This window comes from Anguilla rostrata, chromosome 5 (genome assembly GCF_018555375.3).
Source record: "Anguilla rostrata isolate EN2019 chromosome 5, ASM1855537v3, whole genome shotgun sequence".
Lineage (NCBI taxonomy): Eukaryota > Metazoa > Chordata > Actinopteri > Anguilliformes > Anguillidae > Anguilla > Anguilla rostrata.
The window spans coordinates 25,339,948-25,359,176 of NC_057937.1; the positions used below are offsets into that span (position 1 = coordinate 25,339,948).

A 19,229-nucleotide genomic window follows, 5' to 3' on the forward strand; every position below is an offset into this window, starting at 1 on the left:
CTTCCAGGGTGCGGGCCACAGTTGTTCTAAATCTCTTGAGTGGCATGGGCTTCTCTTGCAGCATGCGGCAGTCTCGCTTGTACAGCAGCCAGGCATTGGAGACTGACACATCCAATATGTAGCCAAATAGGGGTAGGTACCAGCGTCGTGATTTCATGGGAGTCTTATATAGAGAGGCACAAGCATGTCAGATAAATCTATACCTCCCATATGTTCATTGTAGGCCTTTATTATTGCAGGGCAGGAGACTGGTATCTTCCTCCCTGCCTCCTTGCTGTTCCTTGTGACCTCACCAACTGGCTCCACCCCACATGCGTTGCTGAGGAGAGTGACGCATTTGTTGTCACGCCATTTTACAGCAACAATTCCCCCTGAGCAGCAGTAGTCAAATGCTCCCCTTCCTTCTTTTGACAACTGCTTGTCACTCTTCAGGTGGTTCTCTGCTCCTGACATCCGGTTGTTCCTCACAGTGCCCAAACACTTTATCCCAGTGGTGGCCTCCAGAAGTTGCACAAGGTTGAAGCTTGTGAAAAAGTTGTCACAAAAGACAACTGTTGACTCTGGTTCCTCCACTGTTCTGCAGAGTGTGGTCACAACTTTTTCCCCCATGAGCATGGACTGCTCAGCTTCTGACTGTGGGACATTCAAAAAGGATGTCTTTCCCTGGTACAAAATGAAATCATGTACAATCCCAAAAATAGTTTAAATCCCCACTTATCTGGCTTGCTGGAAATGTATTGTCGGAGATTTCCTGCTCTTGTGCCTTTGTAGGCAACCATGACCTCATCGATACTTTGTTTTTGGTCAGCTGGGAGGAGAAGACACTGTCTTCTCAACATGTCAAAAATGGGCCTGATTTTATAGAACCTGTCGATAGTGTTTCCACAGTCTGCATTGTCAGCAAAGTGGATAAACCTGCGCAGTGCCCAGAACCTGCGTAGTGGCATGATGTCGGCAACCAGAGCAAAGCGGCTCTCTGGCTTCCAGTAATCCTCCAGGGACGGGAATGGGAACACACCTGTGTATAGCAATATGGCTAAAAACTCTTGAATCTCTTTTGGATTTGTTTTAATGGGAAATCCAAGCTGTTGAGCTGAGTAGAGGTTTGTCTGCTCACATATGTGGTGCACCATTTCATCAGTAAATAGCATGGAAAAGTAAAATAATGGTGTCTGAACCTTAATGATTTCTGGGGGTATAGGCTCTGGAAACTTGACTGAAGTGATATCCACTTTTCTCCACAATTTTCTTTTCTCAGCACTTTTGGGGGTAACAGAATCCTGATCTGCGACCTGCACAAGCTGATTTTTGGCTACCTTTCTCCTGGGGGCACTGTCTGAGTGTGTATCAGGGCCACTAAGCTCAGGGATTGGTAACTCTTCAACTGTGTCACCTGTGTGCCTTGGCACATAGTCAGGATCATCCAAGTCCTCATCACTGTCCTCTATGTCTGACTCCTCTGGATCAAGGGGGACCACAGCTTTGCTACCCTTTCCTCTGCCATAGAAAAATTTGGTGTCCATCGCTAAGAATGAAACAATGAAGAGGTCACAATACACTGCACTACATGTTTCCCCTTAATATGTGCATACTAAGGCATATTTTGACATATAATTACATTACATTACATTACATTACAGGCATTTGGCAGACGCTCTTATCCAGAGCAACATAAAGCAAAGTGTATAACCATCACCAGGAACAAGTGTAATGTAAGAGGATAATATTGTGTTTTTGTAATATAATGTAATTTCATTGTATTTGTTCACTTTTTCCACTCAAACATCTTCCTACCATGCTAACTACTATGCTAACATCTGCCCTGCCTCATGGTCATTTCCACCCTTTACTGACATATCAACCGCACGGTTGAGCATGTTTTTGTAAAATTCTGGCACAATGGATTTTTAACATTTTTGATATTTAATATCATATTCCTATTCTTTAAGGTCTCTTCTATCTGGAAAACATCATGGTTAATCTCTTACCTACCAAATTCCTGCTTTATTCCTGATTTGTAGTGCTGCCTCTGTCATCAGAGTGGGGAAAGTGCGGGAACTTCTTCTCCACACAGTTGTGTTAAAAGAAGATACTTTTTATGCAAATTGATTAACGGGGGTTGGAGCCCCACACCAATCAGGATGCTGGTCAGATTTTTTTTCTTCCCATAGGTTTTTTCACTGTCAAAGTCAGCTCTACCGCATGGTTGAGAAGTCAGTTAAAGGGTTAATAAACAAGCGGTTTGTTCCAAGTCAGTGCGATCATTGACTCACACACAAACGAACTAATTTCGACAGGGTATGCAGTCAGAAAAGCCATATCCTAAGTTAGCGCCACTACGTATAAATTAAAAAAACTTTTTTTCTTTTCACAAATTGGATTAGTATCATGGATAGGCCCTATACTTAATTACCATCATGATGGGGATAGACAGGTAAAACGACAACATTCTCACGACGTGCTATGCACAGAAACGTTGATTGGATAATTAATTTTCGTAAAGTTAATATTAAACTATCTATGTAATTTTCGCATGCAGATGTGCTACTAGATGCGCACTGTAGTACAACTGTCGATTTGAAAAGCAAAATGTTGGCATAATAAGGCTGAAACTGCGGAGCACATCGCTAAGGGACAGCTTACGAGTGCCTCAGACCACCCTTTTAAAGGTATACCTTAATTAAGGTATACCTTAGCTAAGGAGACGCTGGGAAACAGCTCGAGAGCTAAAGGAAGAGCTTAAGGGATACCTTACGACGCACGTAGCACTAAGGAGACTCTGGGAAACGCAGCCCTGGTGAATGAGAGGCATCAGTTGTAAATCGCTATATAAATACCGGCCATTTACCATTGAATAGACTATTTTTTGTTAACGTCTGGAGACATAAAGATAAAAGGGGTTCCAAGTTGCGCTACTAGTTCATATAAATATAAGTTATATAGGATCTTTGCACACTTCAAAGAGACCGTTGTCTCACAACGTTGCTTTTGAAATAGGGGCACATTTATGAAAAGTCCGCCCCCCCTCAAAGCAAACCTCCGCCTCACAAGACAAACCACAGACTATGCTGTCACATGACAAAAACCCGTCACAACCTACGCCACACCCACAAAACTTTCGCCGAGTCGGACCTGGACATCGGACATAAGCCGCGTTTCCACCGCAGGAACTATACCCCGGAACTAGGAACCTTTTGAGGAACTCAGTGCGTTTCCACCGCAGGAACTAGGGTCTAAATTTAGTTCTGGGGGCTTTGTTTTACCCCCCAAAACGTTCCTGCTCGGGGGGTAGTACTTTCCGAAAGTACAGGAACCTTTTGGGTGGAGCTTGCAGCGCTGAACATTTCTGATTGGTCGAGTACTCGTAGCATTTGTGTTGTATTTATTTTCCGCCATTACCCGCCATGTTTGAAAATATGCAGCGGCAAACCAATTTATTTTCATAATAACTTCAAATCAAACTTGTATGTTATGCGGCGCAGTAGCCTACTTTTGGTTATAACCTGTCAACGTCTTGGAATTATAACGTGTGCTCTTCTGTTCTTTTCTTGCTTTAGTATTCGTTTTATAAAATGCTAAGCATTCGTGCTGGGACAGCATATTACGTAGGCTACCAAAACATTCAAACGGATTAGCCTAATTCGGTTGCTGAATATTTTCTTCCGGATTTTCTTTGTTAGCCCGTTGTAATTGACTCAAAACTTTGATAATTTACATTTTCACGCAAGTCCGAGTTTTCGTTCTATTCTTGTCATTTTGCGATTAGCCTATATGGAATTGACGACGAGAAAGTAATAAAACAGCAAATTGTTTACAACGTGTGCATGTTTTCTGCTGTTAATGAATGTGTTTGAGAGGATATATGAAAATCAATAAATACAAAAGTAACCATATATAGTCATTGTTGGTAACCCGTTGTATAAACTGTAAGTGGAATAAACCCCTCCGGGCTGTCCCGGTTATTAGAAAATAATGTAGGCTACTTCGGTGGTAGTATGGGGTTACAGAAGAAATCATATGACAGATGGACCGAGGACAACGTCAGTGGGCTAATTGCCTAATCTTCGCGGTACTTTAGACCCCGGTGGAAACGCAGACAACCATTGGCTGAAGGAACCTTTTAGTTCCTGGTAAAGTAGTTCCTGGGACTGAAAGTTCCGGGTAATTTTGGTGGAAACGCGGCTATAGCTGCTCTTTTTGCGCTCTCTCTCAACAATTACGGACATCAATCCGAAGAAGGATTTCCGCAGAGAAAATAACCTAAGTTTGCTTGTTTCTGTCTCTAAATGTTTTCTTTCTCTAAATGTCTCTTCTGTCATAGTTTTTTAAAAAGAAATTATTTTCACACATAGCCTGATAACTAACAAATGTCACGTTTTGCCTTTGCTTTTTAAACAATTCTAAGATGTAACTATTTGCTATTTTCTTTGTTTTACAATTTTAACACGCTTTCGCTTTTCTTAAAATTCTATTTGACACAAAACTAACGCTCATACACACAACGCTGTCTCCTCGTCTAGCTAATAAACTAATCTACTTTACGAAACAACTACCAAACTTTTCTAACATAATTTCTACTTGTTTAAAACATTTTAACACATGTAACCCTATTAACGCATTCATTTGCCTTTTCGGGTATTTGGTGGCGATTGGTGTTTCAAAACAATAAAATGTTTTAAGTTGCTAAAGCATTTTTACACAAAACTACCCTTTTCAAACACGTTTAAAAAGCACAAAGATAATCAACACTTTCCCTCATGGATTACTTTACTTTTAAAAACGAACATTTCCATTAAAATAAAATATATGCCAAATGACGCATGTGCTGCGCTAAAAACCAACAAACCTAAATAAAACAATATTAAACAATGACTATATTTTTTTTTTTAAAAATTTTAATGAATAAAAAAAAAATTAAACAATGATTATAAAAAATTATAAACCACAGGGGGCGGGACAAAGGGCAGGGGTTTCAATCCATCAAACTTTTTGACAATTACCACAGGGGGTGGAACAAGGGGCGGGGTTTCAATCCATCAAACTTTTTGACAGTTACCACATGCTATTTATATAAGCCGCGTTTCCACCAAATTACCCGGAACTTTTAGTCCCAGGAACTACTTTTCAAGGAACTAAAAGGTTCCTTCAGCCCATGGTTGTCTGCGTTTCCACCGCGGTCTAAAGTCCCGCGAAGATTAGGCAAATTAGCCCACTGATGTATGAAAAAGCGACGTTGTCGTCGGTCCATCTGTCCTATGATTTCTTCTGTAACCCCATACTACCACCGAAGTAGCCTACATTATTTTCTAATAACCGGGACAGCATGGAGGGGTTTATTCCACTTATATACAACGGGTTACCAACAATGAATATATATGGTTACTTTTGTATTTTTTTTTTTTTAACGATTTAATCACCTGGAATTGAAATATTCTTCTGCAGCCGTTTGGGCATATTTTACCGTTGTCAAGCAAAACTGTCGTTGGTAGTTGAACTTGGACCGTTGTTATGCAACAAATAGGATATAACAGGCCAATAGTCAGATTGTAACTGTTTTATATATCCTTTCAAACACATTCATTATGTTTTTATGCGAACATTCGCTTTCATGTCTTGGCATCCGAAGCGACAGAATGCATTCACATTTATATGTATAACTGGCAACAACAGCAGAAAACATGCACACGTTGTAAACAATTTGCTGTTTGATTTCTCATCATCAATTCCATATAGGCTAATCGCAAAATGACAAGAATAGAATGAAAACTCGGACTTGCGTGAAAATTTAAATTAGTAGTGGTACAGCCACCGTTTGCTTTCCTTCGAAGTTACTGCTAGCCGAGCAGCGAAGTGTGCCTTCCAGATGCGAACCATGCACCATAAATTAGTTCATAGTCTTCCTGGTCTTTTTGTGGAATTGAAGAATGGCAGAGTAAAATTACAGCAGTCTGAAAAAGCTAAAGGGACGATTACTAGAATTAACCTGTTATTTTACCCTGACAAAAAGTGCGGAAGGTGATTTCCAGTTTGCTTTTACTGTATCACCAATGTGAATTACACAGAACTACCACATACCTCACATAACTGTATCAAACGTTTTGAGTCAATTACAACGGGCTAACAAAGAAAATCCGGAGAAAATATTCAGCAACCGAATTAATCCGTTTGAATGTTTTGGTACGTAATATGCTGTCCCAGCACGAATGCTTAGCATTTTATAAAACGAATACTAAAGCAAGAAAAGAACAGAAGAGCACACGTTATAATTCCAAGACGTTGGCAGGCTATAACCAAAACTAGGCTACTGCGCCGCATAACATACAAGTTTGATTTTAAGTTATTATGAAAATAAATCGGTGGAGATTTTTAAACATGGCGGCTGAAAGTAAAAAAAATAACACTGCAAGTAGTCGACCAATCAGAAATTTTCAGTGCTTGCGCCCCACCCCAAAGGTTCCTGTACTTTTGGAAAGTACCCGAGCAGGTACCTTTTTGGGGGTAAAATAAATCCCCCGGAAATAAATTTAGACCATAGTTCCTGCGGTGGAAACGCACTGAGTTCCCCAAAAGGTCCCTAGTTCCGGGGTAAAGTTCCTGCGGTGGAAACACGGCTTAAGAGTGGTTGTCTGGCAGTCGGAGGGTTGTCGGTTCGATCCCCTGCCCTGTGCGTGTCGACATGTCCCTGAGCAAGACACCTAACTCCTAATTGCTCCCAACGAGCTGATTGGTACCTTGCATGGTAGCCTTTCACTGTTGGTGTGTGAGTGTGTGTGTGAATGGGTGAATGAGAGGCATCAATTGTAAAGCGCTTTGAATAAAAGCGCTATATAAATGCAGTCCATTTACCCTTTACCATTTTGATTGGCTGGTTTTGGTGAAGGATTGGCTGGTGTACGTAAAATGATCAATATTCTTTGTGGGCTAGGAGGCAGGAAGAAGAAGGAGAAAACGCTAAATCCCCTTAGTTTGGGGCTTTATTGTGTGGACATGTGAAGTTGTTAATGAATTCTGTCTGTTGAAATTGGGTCAGAATGTACCGAAATTAATGTTTTTAAGGGCTGAGAGTCTGTGGCTGTTGTGATTATTTCTGTGGGGAACCCTGAAAAGTGCCGAACTCTCGGTGCTGTATAGGTATGGGGCGTGCCCTACCAAGGCGTAACTTGGCTGGATGGCATACCTGCCATCCAAATATAATTAATTGCATGGGTCCAATTTATCTATCTACTGAATTTATCAAAGTAATTAATAGTGTGCTGTCATCGTAATATCATGCAAATAATTAGATACAAAAGAGAAGTAGGTCTTGCTCTGCACAAACTAAATATAAACCACATATAAAATAAAAGATTTATCGAATCTCTGTGCAGTGCAAGGCAGTTTCAAATGCCATAATGATCATCTTGAAAATTATATCTTTAACACTATTAACATCAGTCTTAATTCTTTACAGTGCAAACTTTTACATGGTTGTCACTACTCTCATGGTTATCACTACTCTCAACATTTACATGTGCTGGTATTCTCCACTGTCCAGCTAAGCAAAACAGCGAAGTGGAGTCCTACCTACAGCTAAGCCTATCAAAATGCCTTATAAACTTTAGAAACACTGAAAGTGCATCTCAACGAAATAACAGAAAATGGAGCAGGACAGAAGAGTACACAAGTTGCGACCTATGGAGCTCTTTCAGCAAATGCAAACATTTTAGTTAAAAATGAGTTTTTTGTGATTAATAGTACATTTGGCACAGTAAATGAAAGTAAAAGTCGGTCTGACAGTTGAAATTCCTGGGATGTGAATATGGGACATTTATTTTTAAGGGCATGCATAGCTATTTCTGGCATAATGTGGCTCATCCACAATAGATATAATAGATATATTCATCCTTCAATAGATATAAAAAGACAAATTAAGAACAATTCGTGTCTAATTAAGAACAATTACCAGCTCATTACAATAACAAGCTTGTTACTACAGTTGGAACAAAAACCAGCATACACAGTGGGTCCCTAGTACCTGAGTTGAGGAACACTGCAATACACTACTTTGAAGAAGTTGTGAGGGTTAAAAATCAAATTGTTTTATTCTGCTTTAAGGTATTAAACCCACATGTGTAAGGACATTGTGTAATCATACAATATAGATTTGTGAAATTGCAAACTAAAGACAAAGTTAGAATAAATTGATATCAGTTGAATGAATATGCAAGCTGGCACGGTTGTTGCCTCACAGGAAGAAGGTTGTGAGTTTGAATCTTGGCTTGGGTCTTTTTGTGTGGAGTTTGCATGTTCTCCTCGTGTCCACATGAGTTTCCACGCACAGTCCAAAGAAATGCAGGTAAGCGAACTGGAGACTCTAAATGGCCCATAGATGTGTGTGAGTGAATGTTGTGTGTGCCCTGTGATAGATTGGCGGCCTGTCCAGGGTGTAATCCTGCCTCTCGCCCAATGCACACTGGGATAGCACCCCTTGCAACCCTGCCCACGATAAACGGGTATAGATAATGGATGGATGGATGAATGGATATGCACAACCACTGGCATGTAGTTTTTTGTTGTTATACTGACTATATATCTTGTGATTGTTTGGTGTTGCTGCACTGTTTATGAAACACATTTTTGCTTAAAAGGAATCATTGTACACTATATGACCAAAAATATCTGGACACCCCTTGGTCTGGGACTGTTTTTCATGGTTTGGGCTAGGCCCCTTAGTTCCAGTGAAGCCAAATCTTAATGCTACAGCATACAATCACATTCTAGATGATTCTGTGCTTCCCCAACAGTTTCGGGAAGGTCCTTTCTTGTTTCAGCATGACAATATCCTGGCACACAGTGGTGTCCATATAGAAATTGTTTTACAGCAGCAAAAGGTGGACCAACTCTATATTAATGGCCATAATTTTGGATGAGATATTGGATGTCAGGTGTCCACATACTTTTGGCTATGTAGTGTATGTTTGTAGTATTCGTTATTTACAGCGTTTAGCAATCACAAACAGTTTCTGACACAATCAAACACATTTCAATTCACAACTGTTACAACTGTTTATGTTAAGATTCTGAAAACACAAAACTGCAATACGTTATTGTAAAGAAATCACTTGTCTTAAATAGGAAAAATCACTGTTTTAATTCAAGATATCAATCCCAAAAATTTGTACCAACAAAGATACTGTAATTGTAAATAATTGCAAAGTTATAGGTCTTGGAAGTCATGCCACCTACTTTGTGATTTCTTAATTGTATCTTTTACTTATGCCAAAGATGATAGTGTAATCATTTGGAAGAGCCCGTATTTGGTTATGCAACGTGTTATTGCTACTTTAACTAGATCTACAGTAATATATGTGAATGCACTACATGGATTTGTTTCCTGTATACTGCTATGTAGGATATGTAGTGTTTAGATTTTTGCCTTAGAGAGGGAAACAGTAAATAAGAATGTGGCCTGGCCTCCCCATCACAAGCATCAAAGCAAATGTGATTGGGGAAATTTTAAATTCCACTGATACCCTAATCTAGGCTGACAATCTATGGGTCTCACCTCCTCAGAAGAGACAAACCATATGACACAGGACACCATATCGGGGGTTGGAGACCCTGCATGCCTAACATTTCCCATTACTTTTAGTTTGAATGCAATCTTTAGGTAGGCCAGTCCTTGCCATAAATTAGTCTGACCCCCCTTCCCTTCTCTGCTAAACTTTAACCCGGCATCACCCAATCAGGGCAAACATCCTCAAGCCATGCTGGGTAAAGTATTTAAGATGGCCACAGGAGAAAATTTTTATTTTGGTTGTGGTTCCTAGGTTGTGTGTTTTTAGCTGGTTTCCTTGAGGCGCTTATACCAGAAGTGGGTGATATTTTGGCATGGTCTGGCCGATCCGTTTCTTTCTCTCTCTCTCTCTCTCTCTCTCTCTCTCTCTCTCTCTCTCTCTTATCCGTCTCTCTCTCTATTTTCTGGTATTTCTAGATTAGTTGTTTAATGTTTTGCTGTATGTCTTCTGTTGTGTAATTTAGAAGTAGTGTGCCTGCATTCAATAAAGAATGTATGTTTTCAATTCATTAATATAATTGACTGCTTCTTATTGAATTCAATTATTTAATCTGAAAACCTGATATACAGCTTGTTGTGACTTGTTGGTTGATTCCACCAGTTTTCTGTAGACTGACCTATCAAAGAATTCGGCAATTTAATTGATAATTCTAATTTTAAACACAATTATTAAATCAAATAAAATATATTTTACATGTAGGTTAAGTGAGGGGTTCTAGCATGCAATATGACTTGGTTCAGTATTCAGAGTGCTGAACATTTTAACAAGGACATTGACTGTTGGAACCGTTGGATTCAGAAAATAAACTTATTCTTAATTAATCCTTGTTTGTCCGACAGCTTCCAACTGTGCGCTGATTATAAGTATTTTAAGATATAACTATTCAACTTGCAATAGAATGGCTCGTTCCCAAAAATGAACTACATACCTTTTCAGGGCCAATGTTTGTGCATTGAAAAGAAATTGATTTTAATTCATTCTAATTGTCTGTGTTCAAATTAAAATCACATAACTATAAAATATGAATAAAATATGTACTTTTCTTCAGCTTGAATACTGCATTTGTCTCGCTGAATTTGAAGAATTAATATAATGGTGAATTGGACATTTCTATTTTTGTGAATTGTACGAAGTTTTAAAAAATAATTTTTTCCAATAAATATAGCTGCAAGAAAGTACAAATGGAGGACGAAAGCAAGAAATGAAGCTAATTATGTTGACATTGAGACATGATTGAGATATTTTAGTAGGTTAAGTTGGAATATGAAAGTGTTAAGTAACTGCTTTGAAAATAAATTACACTTATAATATGTATACATGGCAAAATTTCACAGAACTCAAGACAGATTGATCAGAACAGGCTTCTCAGAATAGCATTGCCAAATTGAATTTGAAAATACACTGAATGTGTTATAAAATAAAATAGATTTCTAACTTGCATAAAACTATTTGTGAGAAATATTAACTCAGCCAGCCAATCTTGGTAGCAGAGATTCTATTATGTGTGCATATACAATACTGTATGCCCAATTTAGACTCACTTTTAGAAGCAAGGGTAAGTCATAGTAATACACAAGCTGATAACTGAGTTTTGATACATGCAAGTAGTTGGTTCACTATGAAAAAACCCAAACAATTATGGTTAATCAAAAGTACTAAGAAAGAATTTTAAATAATCACATCCATTACTCAAAGACAAAACAAAGACAACATTAACATCCTTTCATTTAAAAAAAAAAAAAAAAAAATTATTGCATTCTGACCGGACTCAAATTATATCTTTCAAGCACAGAATACTTGATAGGGCTCTATACCTCAAATTAGTCTAAATTTTGAGGAAAATGGTCTGAATAGTATGTCTTTGTCCTAAATATTATGGAGGGCACTGTATATAGTTACTTACACAAACCCTTACATTTCTACCAGTTTGATTTCTCAAGTAGCCACAGTAAAGTGGGGTTCTCAGTTGCGTACCTGGTTAAATAAAGGTTAGAAAAGTAGCATGCAGACTAGGAGAACAGGAAGCAGGACTGAAGGTCCATGGGATAGTGCTCTCGCCCAATGATTTAGAACACTGGTTCCCAACCTCAGCCCTGGGGGACCCCTGGATATGCTCATTTTCATTCTAAACACAAATTGTACCTCAGATTTTCTTGCTATTCCAGAAACTTATTTTTTTCTTAATGCATGCATATAACAAGTTGATGACTTGTTTGAGACATTAGACAAAATATAACCTGTTGTTCTTAGTTCAAATACAAGACTGAAGTGGGCTTAGTAGCTACACTTAGTCTATATATTGAATCACCTGATAAAGTACCACAGGAGAGACTTATGGCCAAAAAAGGAAGCCCTATATGAGTTATTTCCAGAGGTGGACATTCCAGGGGTGAGAAAGTAAAAGTCCTGCCATGTATTACATCCACCCTGAACTCAGCCAGCTGATTTAGCTCTACCTCCTGGCTGAAGGATGGTGCTCATTAGCAAATCCAGGTGACTGGAACAAAATCCTGGGATGAACTTTTACTTTCTGAACCTGGATTGTCCACCTCTGGTTATTTCAGAGTGGATGAGAAATTGACAGTATTGCATTCCCACTGAAGGCAGAATACGAGACCAACTGTAGGAATTATCATTTTTAAGAAAGGTTCTATGGGATGTTCCACAAGGATTGTTATTGGGATCTCTGCAAATTAAAGTAGCTTGATTTAAGGAAAATAGGAAATGCTAATTCAAAATTGGGTTATTTTATAGATTAAAATGTTCTCAATTTGAAAGACTTAATGTAGTAGATGACCACAGTATATCATGATATAAATGTACTGCAGCAGAAAAAAACTGTGGATTCTGAGATATAGAGCACGAAGTACTGAGTATAAATCAAAATAGGGTGTATTGATGTTATACAATGAATGTCAGAATACATTGACAGTATTGTGTTGAGAAATTGTGAAGAGTATTGTATTGTGAAGAGATTAAGTAAAACATTGCATTTATAATTTGGAACAACCTAATTGCCTTTCTTTAAGCTTTTAGAATTTCTGTGTCTTTCTTGTAGTGTAGTTCCACATTAGAAATACAAATACTTTACTTAATCCCTTCAGGTTTGGCAAAAAGTTAGTTAGTCATTATGTTTCTGAAGCTTTTAAATTCATAAAATGGATCAACAAAGTGAAATACAAAACATTTTTCAAAACACTTGTGAGCAGAAAAAGGCAGCATAGATAGAAATGAATTAAAAGTATGACTGCAAAAAAAGTTGTGTTTTTGTCTTGTAATAAGAATTCAAATTTCTTTCAAATTTTCTCTCAAATAGAACATATTACCTTGTTTCAAGTTACTTTTTACTTGACAAGTGAAATTGCCTTACCATACTGACAAATCTTGAAATGAGTAAAACCGACTTTCCTCATCATTGGCAATCTGTCTGTCTTATTTTGCAAAAAGAAAAAAAGTTATGTAAGTGTAAATATGGGACAAAAAATTAAGACTGACTTATTTTTTGGTTATTGCAGTTAAATTTTCTACTGGTATCCAGGTAACATAAAGGATGCAGAGACCGTTGGTGTGTTCAAGTCCAGGCCTGATGCAATTCTGGATACTTTTTAGCCAGTTAAATATGCAATAGGTAACTTTTTTTTTTAATATTGTGAAATGGTTGTGCTTAATTGGTAGCAATCATTGTGAGCACCATGCACTGTGATTATACCCTCAAATGATGTGTTCTAAATTCAAGGATTCACCCTGAGTTGATTCGGCCACTTGTTTTCAAGACAAAGTGGTTTACAACAGGAACCAATCAAAGAGATAGGCCGGTATACATTGGATCGATCAACAATGAAACTGACCTTGTGCATTCACATGTGCATTGAGAAAGAAAGAAAGGAAGAGTTTCACCAATGCAGACAAACAACCTGTTCCTGCATCGCAGGCGTTATCCAGTGGCAGAACAGAAGAGAATAAAATTGGAGCTCACTCTAAAGCTCAAAAAAAAATTAGAGCAAAGGCTGCCTTTCCACATGCTCTGCCAGATAACAGATAGACTTAGCAGTCTATTATACAATTAAAATAGCATTACATTAAGTTACTTTAAAAAATACATTCAGTAACCACTCAAACATACAAAAATATAAGGTCTGACTGTGCAGTGTGCCTGAAAGCTTTGGGTGTATTGTAGCCCTGGATCGGTGCTCGGATGTTTTCTAGTTCTTTCTATGATTGCGATCAATTAAGCGTGATCGTTCCCCAATATCTTCCTAAAAAAGTTACCTACTGCAGCTTTTAACTCTAAGGGTTACCTCCTGATCTTTCGTATTTAATAAGATCTTCATGTTAGTACATAACTTTACAGATATCATAAAACATGGGGCTTCGGCAAGTAGTTTGGAAGCTACTAAAATAATCCAAAAAGACTTAAATAGAATCCATTATTATTAGTAGTAGTACTAGTAGTAGTAATTTATTTAGTTCCTTATTAACAATTTTCCAAAAAGAATGCACATAGAAATAAATAAATAACAATAAGGCATTAAATTAAAAGGAAAACAAAAAATATTTACCGAAAAGGTGTAGGCTGAAGCTTTAGCTTATTATACCTACCCTTTTTACATAACATATTCTAATAGGCAACCCTTTCACTACTAGGTTTAGGCTATACAAAAACAAAACAGAACACAAACAAAAACGAAAGTTCCAAACGTTTCATACACAATAATGATCATAACTCTGTTTTGTATTTGTTTACCACATTATTTTTTAACATTTTTTTAAATTTGCAAAGTGAACTACACATTCTTAATTCCTTGTCACAACTATTCCACAAATTAACCCCTTTGACAGATATACATCTAATCATCATATTTGTCTTTACCCTTGTTTTTTTAAACATACTTATTCCCCTAAATTCATACTGGCTCTCTAATTTAAAACAACCTCTGAATACAGTTAGGAAGAAAATTATTTTGTGCTTTGTACATTGTCTGTCCAGTTTTAAGATCAACTAGATCACAAAATTTTAAAGCATGTAAGTTAATAAATAGTGCATTGGTTGGTTCGTATAGCTCTCTTCTGTAGGATGAAAATTGGATTAGTACTGGTTTTTTTATGTGTTTCCCAACACCTCCACACAGTAGGTAATGTATGGAGCTATGAGAGAACAATACAATATATATAGTGATTTCTGATTTAAGATATATCTTTAGTTTTATATAATATTGCAATAGTTTTAGACATTTTTGCTTTTACATTATTTATGTATGGTTTCCAACATAATTTATGATCAATTATCACGCCCAGAAATGTATTTTCATACACTCTTTCTAATTCAACATCATTTATCATAATTTTTACTTGATTACTAATTTGCCGATTACCAAATATTATAAACTTTGTTTTACTTAAATTCAGTGATAACTTGTTAATATCAAACCATTTCTTTAAGGCTTTCAATTCCCTTTTTACTGTATTCAGCAGCCCTTCCAAACTTTTCCCGGAGCAATATAAATTAGTGTCATCAGCAAATAAAACAAATTTTAACAATTTAGACACTTTACAAATATAATTTATATACAATATAAACAGTTTAGGGCCTAGCGCTGAACCTTGTGGAACCCCAAAAGTAACCTTCATCAAATCAGATTCAACGTTATTTATTAGTACATATTGACATCTATCATCGAGGTAACTTCTTAGCCATGAGTGTACTATCCCTCTAATACCGTATCTCTCCAGTTTCTTCATTAATAAGCCATGATCAATGATATTGAATGCTTTTTTAGGTCTATAAACACCCCCACAGTATATTCCTTGTTGTCCATTGCAGTAGATATCTCTTCTACCAGTTCCATCACTGCCATTGAGGTGGACCTATTAGCTCTAAAGCCACACTGATATTTTAAATTTAAAAAAAAAAAAATATATATATATATATATACATATACCCCCAGGCAGTCCTAACCTAAAGGTTTAGTCTGTCCCGAGGCTTGATCAGCCTCCCAATCCGCAAGTAGGCATGGCCCTGCTCCTCTCGGCGTGGTGTATTATCAGTTAGTGTGGAATGGGGTGCCCCCCTGAGACTGGTGGTTGCCTCTTCAGTGCTGTCCTCGCTTGCAAGGCCCCCTCTGCTGCACATGCATCCTCAGGCTGCTCCGGGGGCCGTTCTGGATGGCCTGGCGGCTGGGGAGGGGCTGTCTCCACTGGTCTAAGAACAACTCTGTTGCGATGGTACATGGCCCCCTCCACATCGATGAGGTACGACCTGGGGCCCGCCTGCTGCAGGCACACACCTTTCCTCCATCGGCTCATCCTGTCTCCCGGGAGTGGTTTCTTTCTGACGGGCTGGCTGACGTTCAGCTCAGGGAGGTCCTTAGCTGATCTATCATAGGTGAGCTTTGCCATTTGGTGCTTCACACGCAGCTTGTCACAAACCCCTGTGACAGCCCAAGGCACCAACAGCTCGTCTGCCACAGGGAGGGGTGTCTTCAGTCTCTGTGACATCAGTCGTTGTGCTGGACTGCAGTGTAAGCCCTCCGTGGGCGTGTTTCTCCAGTGGAAGATGGCCTTCCATGGATCATTGCCAGCGTGCACTGCTTTTTTGTCCCCACAGCCCACTATTAGGATGTCATCGGCTATGGGCTCAATCCCCTTCAAGCCAGTCACGAGCTCATGCTGCTTCCTCTGATACAGCTCCGGCACAACCGACACACCGAAAGGGAGTTTCAGCCAGTGCTTTCTGCCCCAAGGAGTCCAAAATGTTGTTATCAGGCTGCTCTCGTCATCCAGGGGGAAGTGTAGGAATGCGTCCCGTGCATCCACCAGCGTGAAGATACGTGCCTTCGGCAGCTTGTACAGCACATCATCTAAGGTGGGCATGAGGTAATGGGACTGTTTGAGAGCCCGGTTGGGGGGTTTGGGGTCAATGCAGAGCCTCAATTTATCTGGCTTTTTTACTACGGACGGAGTGTAGCACAGTGGGTAAGGAACTGGGCTTGTAACCGAAACGTCGCAGGTTCGATTCCCGGGTAGGACACTGCCATTGTACCCTTGAGCAAGGTACTTAACCGAAATTGCTTCAGTATATATCCAGCTGTATAAATGGATACAGTGTAAAAAAAGTTGTGTAAGTCGCTCTGGATAAGAGCGTCTGCTAAATGCCTGTAATATAATATAATATACTATAGATTACCAGATGACCAGATTACTTAACCACAGTCACACAACCCACAGACTGGATAAGTGTCTGTCTTTCACGTACTGATCCAACTACGCCTTAACGGCTACCTTGGGAGCTGCCGGGACGTTTTTGGGAGCGCACTGCACTGGGGCCACAGTGCTGTCCAGCTTGAAGTGAACATTGCCTGACAGACAGTCAATGGGACCACTGAAGACATCATGGTAAGTGCTGATGAGGCCCTCTTTGGTTAGCATGCTCACATTGCTGTGCTCTACTCTATTCAGCTCCTCGGGAATGGTGAAGCATATCAGGCCAAGTCTCTTGCACAAGGATCAAAGTCAAGTTTGTGTGTTTTGCCTCTGATAACGCAGTGTGTGCTGAACAGGCCCATTGAGTTCATTATCTCACTGGAGTAGAGTTTCAGTTTGGTAAGACTGGGCTGAAGAGTTGTCATGGGTGCTAGCCTCATTTTGTCTTTAGCCGCGTTTCCACCAAAATTACCCGGAACTTTCAGTCCCAGGAACTACTTTACCAGGAACTAAAAGCTTCCTTCAGCCAATGGTTGTCTGCGTTTCCACCGGGGTCTAAAGTACCGCGAAGATTAGGCAAATTAGCCCACTGACGTTGTCGTCGGTCCATCTGTCATATGATTTCTTCTGTAACCCCATACTACCACCGAAGTAGCCTACATTATTTTCTAATAACCGGGACAGCCCGGAGGGGTTTATTCCACTTATATACAACGGGTTACCAACAATGACTATATATGGTTACTTTTGTATTTATTGATTTTCATATATCCTCTCAAACACATTCATTAACAGCAGAAAACATGCACACGTTGTAAACAATTTGCTGTTTTATTACTTTCTCGTTGTCAATTCCATATAGGCTAATCGCAAAATGACAAGAATAGAACGAAAACTCGGACTTGCGTGAAAATGTAAATTAGTCGTGGTACAGCCACCGTTTGCTTTCCTTCGAAGTTACTGCTAGCCGAGCAGCGAAGTGTGCCCTCCAGATGCGAACCATGCACCATAAATGAGTCCATAGTCTTCCTGGTCTTTTCGTGGAATTGAAAAATGGCAGTAAAATTGAGTAAAATTACGGCAGTCTGAAAAAGATAAAGCGAAGATTACTAGAATTAACCTGTTATTTTACCCGGATAAAAAGTGCGGAAGGTGATTTCCAGTTTGCTTGTACTGTATCACCAATGTTAATTATGCAGAACTACCGCATACCTCACATAACTGTATCAAACGTTTTGAGTCAATTACAACGGGCTAACAAAGAAAATCCGGAAGAAAGTATTCAGCAACCGAATTAATCCGTTTGAATGTTTTGGTAGCCTACCTAATATGCTGTCCCAGCACGAATGCTTAGCATTTTATAAAACGAATACTAAAGCAAGAAAAGAACAGAAGAGCACACGTTATAATTCCAAGACGTTGACAGGTTATAACCAAAAGTAGGCTACTGCGCCGCATAACATACACGTTTGATTTGAAGTTATTATGAAAATAAATTGGTTTGCCGCTGCATATTTTCAAACATGGCGGGTAATGGCGGAAAATAAATACAACACAAATGCTACGAGTACTCGACCAATCAGAAATGTTCAGCGCTGCAAGCTCCACCCAAAAGGTTCCTGTACTTTCGGAAAGTACTACCCCCCGAGCAGGAACGTTTTGGGGGGTAAAACAAAGCCCCCAGAACTAAATTTAGACCCTAGTTCCTGCGGTGGAAACGCACTGAGTTCCTCAAAAGGTTCCTAGTTCCGGGGTATAGTTCCTGCGGTGGAAACGCGGCTTTTGATGCTCATTACGTTGCAGGTTGCTCCAGAGTCGAGCTGGCATCTCTGGTGCCCCTTGTGCAGCTGCAGATCGACTAACCACTTTCTTCTGTGTGTTCACTGTTCCTATGCTCATTGACATGTAGATCTGGCCCTGATTGTAGTCATCGTCATCTTGGTCCTCCAGAGTTGGGACGTCCATGGCATTTAGCTGACGTGCATTTTGGCCTCTTTTCATGCACACTTTAGTGAAGTGGTTAGCGGTGCGGCACGACTTTCCGAAAGCAGGGCACTGGTCTCGCCCACGTGTGTTGAGTGCCACAGTACTTGCATGCTCTAGGCAGGTTTGCTAGTTGACTCAAATGGCCTGCTGGTAGGCCACCATCCTTGCAGCTGACCCTCTGCCACATTAAGGCTTTCCCTGGGCCTAGAGCTGTCCATAGCTTTCAATTTATTGCCCATAATCTCAGCGGCACGGCAAATCTCAACTGCAGCTGTCAATGTGAGCTCTTTTTCCCTAAGCAGGTGGCGTCTCGCACCCTCATCAGTCATATCAAGGACAAGCTTATCTCTTATGTGTTGGTCTCTTAAGTTCCCATATTCACGGTGCTGCTTTTCTCTCAGTCTTGTGACAAACGCATCAATAGTCTCCCCTCTTCTTGTTTAAGATTGCCAAAGACATACCTTTCGAATATGACATTCTTAGCAG

At 39.4% G+C, this 19,229-nt stretch overlaps 1 protein-coding gene across 1 annotated transcript in view; it reads right to left on the bottom strand.

The window, feature by feature from the left end:
- gtf2h1 (general transcription factor IIH, polypeptide 1) overlaps positions 1-19,229 on the bottom strand; it is a 284,403-nt gene that overhangs the window by 14,314 nt on the left and 250,860 nt on the right. The gene's annotated exons all lie outside the window — the stretch shown is intronic.